General features: G+C 40.0%; 1 long non-coding RNA gene and 1 pseudogene across 1 annotated transcript in view; one reads left to right on the top strand and one right to left on the bottom strand.

Annotated features, from left to right (window-relative positions):
* LOC137984608 (uncharacterized) overlaps positions 1-11,694 on the bottom strand; it is a 46,883-nt gene that overhangs the window by 8,207 nt on the left and 26,982 nt on the right. The window lies entirely within an intron of this gene.
* LOC137985434 (uncharacterized) overlaps positions 7-11,694 on the top strand; it is a 12,963-nt pseudogene continuing 1,275 nt past the window's right edge.

The following is an 11,694-nucleotide window of genomic DNA, read 5'->3' as shown; positions in this document are numbered from 1 at the left end:
TGGAGTTTGTTCCAACGACCAATGCCCCTGCAATAAATAAGGTCGATTTAAAGTGCAGTTTTTTTCTGCAAGCTTCACCTTTTCAGTTTGTAGTTCTCAATTCATGCGCGAAATACCACCAGTTAACACCGGTTCCAAATTAGTGTCTTCATCTAAACGTTTCCTACATTGTGTTTTACATCAAAGCTCCGATAAAAGTGTTTTTAAATCAGAAAGATCTGTCAATCCAGGAGGAAAATAAGATTCTTAGGTTCCCTGAGTCTACTTGTAGTAGTCTATGTGTAACTGAGGTAAATCGTCCTATGTAAAGTATCAGATAATTTGAGGGGTCTAAATTTGGAAATGATCGGCAGGCTCTAGACCCGGTGATACAGCATGCACTGTGTGTTGGGAGAAATAATGGAGGATCGGATCGAAGAGTGACCTACCTTACCCAGGAAGAAAGTTCAAATGGTGAGTGAATCAGATTATCATTGTGTAGATGTTTACGATCGTGTTTTGTTTTGTCCCAAAACATTTCATCTCTCACATGTTCTAATGTATGCTTGGAGATTACGACATTTTGATCAGGCAAACGAAATGGCAGAGCTTTCGAATGGAAATCGCGTATTTCTCGCTTTAGATTAAGTTGAATGCAATTCTTTACCCGAAAGTATCTAAAGCATTTGTGTTCGAGTAAAACTCAGTAAAAGGTCGACTACATTGTTTAGACTATCTCCTCAGAATTTATAAGTGCCCTTGTATTTACATTCCACTTTTTCCATAAACCAAGCCAAGGTTTAACACGAGTCATTCTTCCATTCTACTTAGTAATTTCTCGTGTCTACGATAACAGATTAGTGTCAATATACGGTAATAAATTAGGTTAAAATAACACACTAAATGATTGTGTTTAAGGGTTAAGTATTACTTTCACTTTTCTGAAAGACACCTTGAGCACTGTAAAAAAATCCTAATTAGTTTATTAAAGTCAGGAAGACCGAAGAACCAAGAGCATTTGTTTCATTCTTTCCCAGCGGTGCTAGTAGCATTTATTTTATACCTGGTAGAAGTTTAATTTTGTTTGTTTGCTTGTTTGTTGTAAATTGTACAAAATTGCTCCATGTCTGGATCAACATTGTCCAAGTATCAACTTAAACTGTCGCCAACAACTGAGAGGATACACTAGATTTTGCAGTCAACATATTTAGCCATCCCGCTCGTTGTATTTACTTCTGAAAATCATTCTTGTGAAAAATCGCGAGTACTCTAACTTGATTACTCCCTTAATTACGTGTTCGCTTACTTTCTAAGGAAGCGTCCTCGGCTGTAAAGAGAACCAAGACGCAATTCTACAGGACAGATATTTTATTCACCTTGTCTTCTTAGGGTCAAAGCCATGTGAAGAGACTCCACAAAATCACATCTTGTAATGAATAATTTACTTGGCTTGTTGTCCTTATTGCTGGTGGAATGGCCCCTTTCTGGATCAGGTAAAATGGAAATAAATATCTAAGGTCTGTAAAGTTGCAAGGTTTTTCAAGATCGGCAGCTGTTTTATTTCCTTAGCATTTGCCTTGCTTCAATTTAACTTTTCCCTGAATGCCTCAGGAAGAGAAGAATCAGGGTGTTTGTTGCCATGGAGACAGATGACAATCAAAACAGTCGACTTAGGCTATACTGTATTTAGAAGTTATCAATCCTTACAAAATGCAAAAATTCCTTACTTCCTCCTTAAATCCTTACAAAATACTTCGCTGTAAGACAGATAACAAATACATGAATCTGTACAGATTTAGGGTTTAAACATCAAACTGCTAAGACGCTTTGACCTTTGCAGGAACGCCATCTTTTCAAGGACCATACGATAGACAAATCCATCGAAGTCATCTGAAGGGCAATGACCACTTTGCACCAAATTCATACAACCAATTGATAGCAAGGCGTTCTAGAACCAATTCTTGGATAAAAGCCAATGTCCCCTCAAGGAAACAATATGAAGAGTACTATCATTCTCACATTAACCCAAAGACGGTTGATCTTCAAAGGAAAACATTTAAATTTACCAGAAGAGTTCCTGGTAAATCATATGGAATGAAAAAACAAAGGTGGGAGGATGGGCCATCAAAATGGACGGACTTAAAGAGAGTGCGTCCAGCTATGAGGGATGTGCAAAAATCGCTTAGGCCAAAAGACACTGTTAAAAAGGCAACTCTTTCTTCAAAACCACGTTTGCCAAGGAACCAAGGCGATCAAAAGAAGAAGAAACAATTTATCGTTGCAAATTGGGGAGGATTACCTCTGGGAAATGGCTTGGCACTTGGGTTAGCAGGCACACCCACCGCCAGCTATGGCACCGGTCTAGGCACAGGGCTTGGAACCGGTTACAATACAGATCTTAGCACGGGTCTTACCGGAAGCTATGGCACTGGCCTTGGGACTATGCTTGTTGAAGGTTATGGATCTCAGGGAGAAAATGGAGTTTTAACTAACAGACAGACGTTTGGTACGAATTATGGAGTTTCTAGTAACAGGCAAAGTTCACCAGCCTTGGAAAACCTAGCAGGATTGAATTCATTGACTTCTCAGGCGGGACTTAACTACTTATCAAATCTAGATTCCCTAGGTGGAACAACTGACCTTAATTCTTTAAATTCTATCAGCCAATATCGGAACAGTGATTTGGACATATTGGGTAACAATGCCAATGCAGGTTTAAACGGGCTAAGTTCACTGACGAGTGGTACGGCACATTATCTCGGAAATAATGAGCTGGGAAACTCTTTACATTCCTTACAAGGAAAACTTGCAGGTGGTGGAAACAGGCAGGGAATTGGATGTAAGTACATGTCATAAATGAAATTATTTTGTGAAGGAAAAACACAGATTCTAGTTTCTACGAATTCATTGCATGATTCCTGAAGTGAATGTATAAATCTGAAGTGCGGATAAAGATGAAAGAAAGAAGTGGTCCTCGCACCTATCTGGAAAAATTAAGCAATTTTCTCTTATAGACACCTGAACAATTAAGTACTTCACGGGAGCACATGAGTCCAACAAAATGACCTGGGGCCCGTTTCTCGAAAGTCCCGAAACTTTACGGGCCATTTTCGGGTGTCACAATTCCCTTTGTATCTCAAGAATGGAGAGGATTTAAGTCGTCAAACTTCACAGTCACTTTTCTTTTTGTTACCTTGAAAACATGCTAAAAGATCGGCTTTCCATAACAAGCGGTTTGGCAGCTTCACAAATGGCTTTTCGGGCCCGAAAAGTTTTCGGGATTTTCGAGAAACGGGCCCCTGCTCCCAGCCGGGAGGCTTCGTAGCTCAGTTGGTAGAGCATTGCATCGGCATCGCAGAAGTCATGGGTTTCAATCCCACAGAGGGCCAACTGAATTTTTCAGGTGCTTATTAGAGACAAATGCTTAAATTGTCCACATGAGTGTGAGGATCACTTCTCCCTTCCATTATTATATGATTGTTTCTCTCAACTTTGCCATTCAGCAGCGAAATTGAATTTTGGCAGGCGAATTCCCTCTTGACCAACATGTCCTGTGTTCGAGCAACAGATAGGCACATTGTCAAGTGGATTACAATTGGTGAACCTCAATTTATCTGCGAGAGTTTTCCCGAAGAAAGTCCGTTTTCTGCTCTTTTTGATCTTGCGATTTGATTTACAGGTTACCCAAAGTATTAGTGTTATTAAATTTTCCAAACCATTTTTTTCTGTTATAGCAATGGACCTTGGCATGGACGATCTTCAAGGCAACGGCATGTCCGATAGTTCCCTGCAGCAGATCCTGGGTCAAATTATGAATGGGGTGGGAGGAGATGGTGGCGAAGGAGGGAGAAAGGGGGGTTACATGACGAACAGTAACAGCAATGACGATATGGGAGGAGATGTGGGGAATCTTGACCTTGCGTCTCTTGGGATCAACTTGGGGATGGGAAATGGGGTGGGAAACAGGGTAGGAAACGGAATGGGAAACGGAATGGGAAACGGAATGGGAAACGGAATAGGAAATGGAATGGAAAATGGAGCGGACAACAGTATAGAAGAACTAGGAGGGATGGCAAACAATATGGAACATGGAATAGGAGGAATGGGGAATAATATTGGGCACGAAATGGGAGGCATGGGAAATGGAATAGCAAATGGTATGGCAAATGGAATGGCGAATGGCATGGGGAATGGCATGGAAAGTATGGGAGGAGTAGGCGGGGCTGGATTAGCCATGGGATTGGGAGGGATGGGGGGAATGGGGGAAATGGGATCAATGGGGCCAATGGGTGGAATGGGACATGGTCTAAAGATTGGAGGAATACGCATTGGAGGACATGCTGCCGGGACTATGGGAAGTCACGATGATCCTAATACGGAGGTAAGAGACACCCTATATTTGAACAGTAGTTGCAAATTAAATGGAATCGCAAGCTGCACGAATTTTTGACAGCCCCAGTATCTTAGACAATTGACAATGGGAGATGTGAGCATACCCAGAACTATATAAATTTAGGGAAAAGATTTGATCGGAAATTGGAAAGCCTCATCAAAAGAAAAAATAATTTAGAGAAAAGCTATACTTCATTGACTGTTGGTACCACAGGTGGAAGATGCACAACCTTCTGATTCCCCCGACGAGCAAACATTTCCAGGTCTCATGCACCGACCATTGGCCATTGCTCCCATCGTACCTGGGCAGACGGTGCATGCGCACGCAAGTGACAAACCCAAGCGACCCAAGTATCCAACATTTGACATCTCACCCGCAGATATGGCTCTTAAGGTTCAACTGAAGGCTCACAGAGAACATCAAAAAAAACTTAAGGTAACATATCAACACTGTACCCAAAAATCCGAAACCCATGCATGTAGGGTAGTAGAGTTTATAACGTAGCAAGGTCTCATGGCATACAGAGCATATTTAGAACTTTGGAGACTGATCTTAAGTGATATTAATTATATTTCTCCAAGTGATCAGCCCTATGCCTCTTTAAAGCGATTTTCATGACAAAACATTTGATAAGCGGGTGAAATAACGACTGACAAATGCATGATTGATCATGACAAATGCATGGGATGTATCTTTTAATATTTTTTCGTGTTCAAAGAGTGATTGAAGAAGACTTTTTATGAAGTGTTTTATGACGGTCCTGAGGCTATAATGTCATACTCGAATAAACTGTCCGCAAGTTGAGGAAAGTATTTTGATTTCTCATAACCTGTGTAAGTGATTAAATGGCAGGGCTACTTGCTAATGTTTATCGCTCAATTTCTTTTAGGAATTGAAAATGAAGCTTAAGAGGCTCAGGGAAAAATTACGTAAACTAAAAGTCGATTACAAGTACGCTGACGAAGAGGAAGAAACGGCAAAGTCAGAAATGGAAACACTCAAAGATTTGAAGAAGGCGACAGAGCAAGCCATCCGGGAACTGCAAGTTGAGGCGGCGAAAGCAAACAAAAGAAAAGGTTGGATTAATTGATGTATAATAACTCGGGTTTCATCAAAGTAATTTAGCTCATTTAGTACACGGAGGTACTCAAATGCACTTTCCAAGACAGTGTAATTAAAAGACTTTGCCCGAGCATTTGTGGTACAGCCATGCAGTGGAAATAATGAAATATATATTCAATCAAAATTCACAAATCTCTGCCCCTCACCTTTTGAATGATGCCCTTCCCAGACACTTTGAATGTTGCCCTTCCCGTACACGATAGCTCAAAGTATGTGGTCAGTGCATGTCAATACACCGTTTGCAAATTTTGTGGCTCTTGATCGAAGCCTGTTGCTAACTGATGCTAAGGATCAACTTAACTAATTTCGTTTGTGCTGCATAGCTCCGCTAGCCCTTATGGTTATATTCTAGGCAGCCAGTACTCTCCACTTAAGTATATGTTTTTTTATTGTAATTAATTTTCTATTGTAGGCAAAAGTACAGTAAATTGCTGTTGTTGTCGTTGAAGCAAGTGCGTTCAGTGCAAAATGGAACTTGACCAATAATTAACATGCCTTTTTTTAACCAAGGTGTCAAGAAACTCATTTTCATTCACAACATTCCTGACTCAAACGGACACAGACCTGGGTTTGCAAAACCAAACACCTTAGCGGATCTAGGAACAGATTTGCTTGCCCTTATAGACTCCAACACAAACAAACCAACTTCTGGTCCGGTGCGGGAAGGACCTACTCGTGCCAGGCCGCCAACGCTCATACCGGCTCCTCCGATGACCGAAAGAGCTGAGAAAAAAGGGCCTATGCACGATGATACACAGTCACTGACAGAACTTGAAAAGCAAGCTGAGCAGGAAATAGATTTCACAGACAACGATAAGAAAAAAGGTACACTATCATCTTAATAATCAATTGTTTTCCGTGATATACGCCACATAAATCTCTAACTTTTTCTCTCAATAGTTAAACAGCAACCATTGAATGAGGGATTAAAGATAAAAATTCCAGGTAGGACTCTTTTGCGAAACTCCGTCTACTTACATCATCAAATTAATAATAATCACTTTATTTAAAAGGTTTCAAGGTTATTTTAGCCGAGCACGAGTGCTCTACGAATTGGGGAGACTACAAATCAACTGAAATCAGAACAAATCAAATCAAATGTTGGTTTTTGAGGAGAGGGGAACATCGGAGTACCCGGGGAAAAACCTCTCGAAGCAGAGTAGAGAAACAAATTAATGCAAGAATGTGCCGTGGCGTTACATATTCTTAAATTGAAATTAACAGTTGTTGGCTTTCCGCCGAAAGAAAAGCATGAAACATGAAGAGAATATGTTGCGGGTAGCATTTTCTGCTTTCAATCAATCAATTGATAAATTCATTGACTGATGAAAAATTCAAAAAGATAATCAATCAAACGTCATTGACAGAGGATCGGGAAAAAGAATAGACTTGGATAATTCTGCTCGCAAGAATCTCTTATTTTGCTCGAGTTCTGTTCGGTATCCCAAGAAATGTCTGCTTTTCGGGCCGTATGTATTTTCCTAAATATGGAAGGGAGCTAGGGCAAACTTTTAATACTAATTAGTCATTCATTATGCAAAGCGTAATAACTATAACACTCTATTATATTAGTGGAGACTGTGAAAATTTTCAAGGTTTTTTCCATTGGTTTTGCATTTGGTAGTCATGCTTTCTCACCAATTTTATTCATATCATTACTATAACTGATTTCCTGTTATTCTGCTCCAAGTCCGCTCAAAACTCCCTAGATCTGCTGATAGAATGCTCTCCCCAAAAATGTTTTATTTAGATTGAGATTCAGCTGACAAAATATTTATCCAGAGATCACCGACAGATTTAATGATATGGAAATAGCTGGAACAAAACGTTTTATTCCCAAAGGGTCTGAGTTGGGTACAACATTAGTTAGCCGATTAGCTCTATTACAAATTAAAGTGATAGTTTTTCAGAAGCATTGGCCGTTGTCTCGCTTAACATTCCTGAAAATGGTTTGTTTGTACACTTCGTTCAGCGACTTAAAAATGATACGTGTTTTCACAAGACTAAATGAGAATGTAGTAGTAGTAGTAGTAGTAGTAGTTGTTGTTGTTGTTGTTGTTGTTGTTGTTGTAGTAGCAGTCCCATTCTCTAAAAGATGCTCTTCCACGGAGTCGTGTACTATAAGTAGTAGTATCGTTACAAATATACAAAGTATACAAAAGAGAAAGTTATTACAACATGTGTGAGCTTGTAGCCTGCTTAGCCTCAGATGATTCCATTAAACAGCACCACTGTAACGGAAACTCTTTTTCAGGGCCCCAGTGTATTTTCTGAGCCCCGAAGGTTGCGTCTATGGACTGCAATTATTTTGACAAATTTCTCCACTAAATATTCTGGTAGTCGGTGTTTTGTTTGTTTTTTTTTCTTTTGCTGTTTTGAACATTGAAGTTTTCCTTTATGACTTATCTGCAGCTCTTTCTCTTTATTTGGGGATCGGAGTACAGGGGACACTTTGCGACGTCAGTTGTCCGTATTCCCAGAAGCCAGTGATGTTGAAGTTGACTAGAGGGGCAAGAGGACATCTAATTGCCTTCATCTCTTGACTTATCTACGAGAACGAAATTTCGATGTTGTGGTTTAATCTATGCCTGGGCCACACCAGTATTTCCAGGAGAAAGGAAAGGAAGGGAGAGAAACTTTATTTTAGTATCTGGTTGCTCCAGCGCTAGATCGCTATTTGGGGACACTGAAAAGTGAATTAACAATTAACGTAAATCAAGTCAAATGTTGGTTTTTAGGGATAGGGGAAACCGGAGTACTCGGAGAAAATCTCTCGGTGCAGAGAAGAGAACCCACAAACTAAACCCACATTTGAAGCCCAGTCTGCGAATCGCACCCGGGCCACATTGATGGCAGACGAGTGCTCTCGCCACTGCGCCATCCCTGCAGAGACTTATTATTTACATTACATAAAACATTATTGCACTTATCTAAATTTTGCATATTATCTGTTTTAGAAGCGGCTCCAGTCACGCATAAGGAAGGCACAAGTAAGAACCATTTGAGCTTTTGCTTACGCGAGCTGTTTTCTCCACAAAAGAATAGTATTTTGTATCATCCTTTAGTCCTTCTTTGCAGTTATTTAATAGTTACATTTTCCCCTTCAGATGCAGCTGTTATAACACTTAAAGAAAGCTCAGGTAGCTACCTCCTTACCATTCGTAGGTATTATCATCATTAAGGCTTTTTTCTATGATCCAAGACAATCGCGTTCCACAGAAACGTCAAGCACAATCGAAACACAAATTTATTCAATCGCAGTCGTTCTTTCATGTAGAAACAAAGTTCTTCAATCTGCGAAGCCAATCCACGTGAAGATCTACATTTGCGCGTGGCTAGTTCTAAAAGGAGGAATAACAATGGCAATAGAAATGGGAACGTGGAAAGGGGAACGGGGGATCTCTAAAATAGGGAATCTCTAAAGGGGGAATTACTAAAATAGGGCATCCCTAAAAGAGGAAATTACTAAAACTGCGAATCTCTAAAAGGGGGAATTACTAAATTAGGGAATCTCTAAAAGGGGGAATTACCAAAATAGGGAATCTCTAAAAGAGGGAATCTCTAAAAGGAGGAATCTCTAAAATGGAGAATCTCCGAGAAGGGACTTGAAAATTAAGAGAGATCTAATCTGTTGATTTTAGTGACAAGCATCTGTTTTAAGAGTACAGTTGTTGAACTGCTGGTACAATTCACACAGAAATGCCGGCTATTAAAATATCAAGGAAACACTGCTTCTATCGTAAGGCTATGTACGAAACATGCATATGAAGGAAACATACAATATGAATGTTTGTTAAAGCGGGAATGGGGTTGCTTTTGCCAAAATACCGTATGAAAAAAGACAACTTGATGGCTTCAAATCAGAAAATCTTGCTTATTACATTTTGAAACATGTACAACGTGAGAGGAGTATAGAAACGAGTCCCTCTAATCAAGCACGTTTGACAATTCACCATTACACTCGAGCTGCGTAGAGTCCGGAGCTGTACTTAAAAGTTTTTTCACAACAGCATTTATTGTGGGGCTATTGTTCAGCTTGACACTTCCGTCACATCACATCACTCCAAAAGTCCCTTCACCTATCACGTCTTGGCCGCATTTCAGTGAGGCATTTCCAAGTTAAGTACTTCAACCAATTACAAAGCAAGATGACTATCAAATGAACCAAAGAGCCAGGTGAAAGCACTTTTTACACCTTTGGAACCAATTAGAAGTGATTAGGTGCGCCTTTAGACAGTAGACCCTATCAAAAGCGATGAAAGGCGTCGTTACCGCATTCAATGACATAACAGAGAGTATTCTCCCTTCCCTTAGAAACGAGTGCACATATGGAAAGCTGTTCTTTGTTTTTGTTTTCTTTATAAAGCATCACATGTGCACTTACCTATTCACATGAGACCACAAGTTATAAAAACACCCGGAGGACAGAAAACTGCTGAATCCGATTCAGCTCAACAACTTGGCACAAATACTTCCAGGTAATTCCTGATTGACCGCCACTCATCCTGTAAGCTCTACTTGGAAATGGATAAGAAGTGATGGCAGATGCATTGGAAACGAACTCCCATGCATGAGCACCAACCATGCCAGTAAAAGGACGAAAATAATATTTAAATGAAAAAGACTGAAAGTTTAGTTTAACAACACTATGCAAAGTCCCTGCGCATTAGGTGATATGATAAATGTACTGTGGCCATTTTAGGGAATAAAAGGAATTCTGCTACAATTCCTTACTTCACTCAAGTCTGTCCTTGAAGAGTGTAGTAATCAAACCGATCTTCGTTTTCCCGCCGTTTTCGTGCTTGTTTCAGGTCGAAGCAACCGTACATTTCGAAGTGACAATAGCGATACTTTGGATGAAATATCATACCTTTATCATTCTGCGATAAAACTAAAGTTTGACTCAAATCAACTTTTTCGTATTAGAGCCAGTGGACAACACAAGAGAAAGAAAATTCCAGCAATCGAGACCAATTGGAAGTAAGAGATTTCTTTAACATACCAGAGAAAGATATTATGAATTGTGAGTTCGAGTCACATCCCGTTAGTGGTAAACAAAAGAATGGCATTTAACAGTTATTCACCGATATTCACCGAGCCTGATGTGAATGCATGTTTATGATTATGATTAACCCTCATTTTAATACATTGGCCCGTTACCTTTTTAAAGAAAATAATAATATCGTAAGGGGAAATAGAAAGAAATTTGCGAAAATGGTTCAACCCCCTTTTCAAATTATTGTATAGCTTCAACTTTGAAAAATCTGGCAAAAACAAGTACGAAGATAAATGTGACACTGGATTTTTCTTGCTCGAAATAGATGGAACAATGGGACGTAAGCATGCTCCACGGTAACAATAACCGTTCTATAAATATCTAGGTATTGTATTGCAAGGCTATCTCTTCTTTCCATTGTATGCAGCGGGAGGCCTTTGGGTATAGCGTGATTGTACGTGGCGTCAAGGCAGCAAAATTTTACATTTTCTATATGAGTATTTTGGCAGGTAGCAAATGGTTTGAACCCAGGAGTCATATCAAAACCTCAAGACAGTTACTAACGTGAAAGAAAGACAAAGACGAGCGCAGCGAGAGACAAGGAAACAGTTTAATTATAAGATTTTATGCTGTGACTTTTAGGCAGGGCTACCAGCAGGAATAACGAAAAAAAACGAATAACTGAACACAAACGGGTGACTGAAAAACGGTGATTGCCGAATACTACTTACTGACCAACCACAAAAATCGACTGGGAATCCCCTAAATGCATAACCTACTGTATAAACCACCAAACAACGACACACACTCGAAAGCTGATTTACGGACTTGGACGAAAAACTTCGCAAAGAACCGTTGCCAAACTGCTTCCGGGCACGATATAAACGGCTAATTGACGAAAACCAACAGAAAAACCAAATAACGACAGAGCTTCAGACCCTCCACAGACCGAGATGCACCAATCAGTCTTCCCAGCCCGCAACAGACAGACCGATAATATACGTTTCTACAGACCAATCAGGTCAAACACCAGATACGATTCACTGGACACCACATAAAGCCAATTTACTCTGAGGATGACCAGCAAACAGTCTTTATAGGGGAATACTCTCACCCGGACGATCTTACTTTCATTGGGTTTTGGTTAAGACTTATCTTAATAGGACACCTGAAAGAACATTTTCTATAGCTTAAGGACGGTGCC

Source organism: Montipora foliosa, chromosome 14 (genome assembly GCF_036669935.1).
Source record: "Montipora foliosa isolate CH-2021 chromosome 14, ASM3666993v2, whole genome shotgun sequence".
NCBI classification, from domain to species: Eukaryota; Metazoa; Cnidaria; class Anthozoa; order Scleractinia; family Acroporidae; genus Montipora; species Montipora foliosa.
The sequence above is the reverse complement of the archived record's forward strand: the minus strand, read 5'-3'. Positions and strand labels throughout refer to the sequence as shown.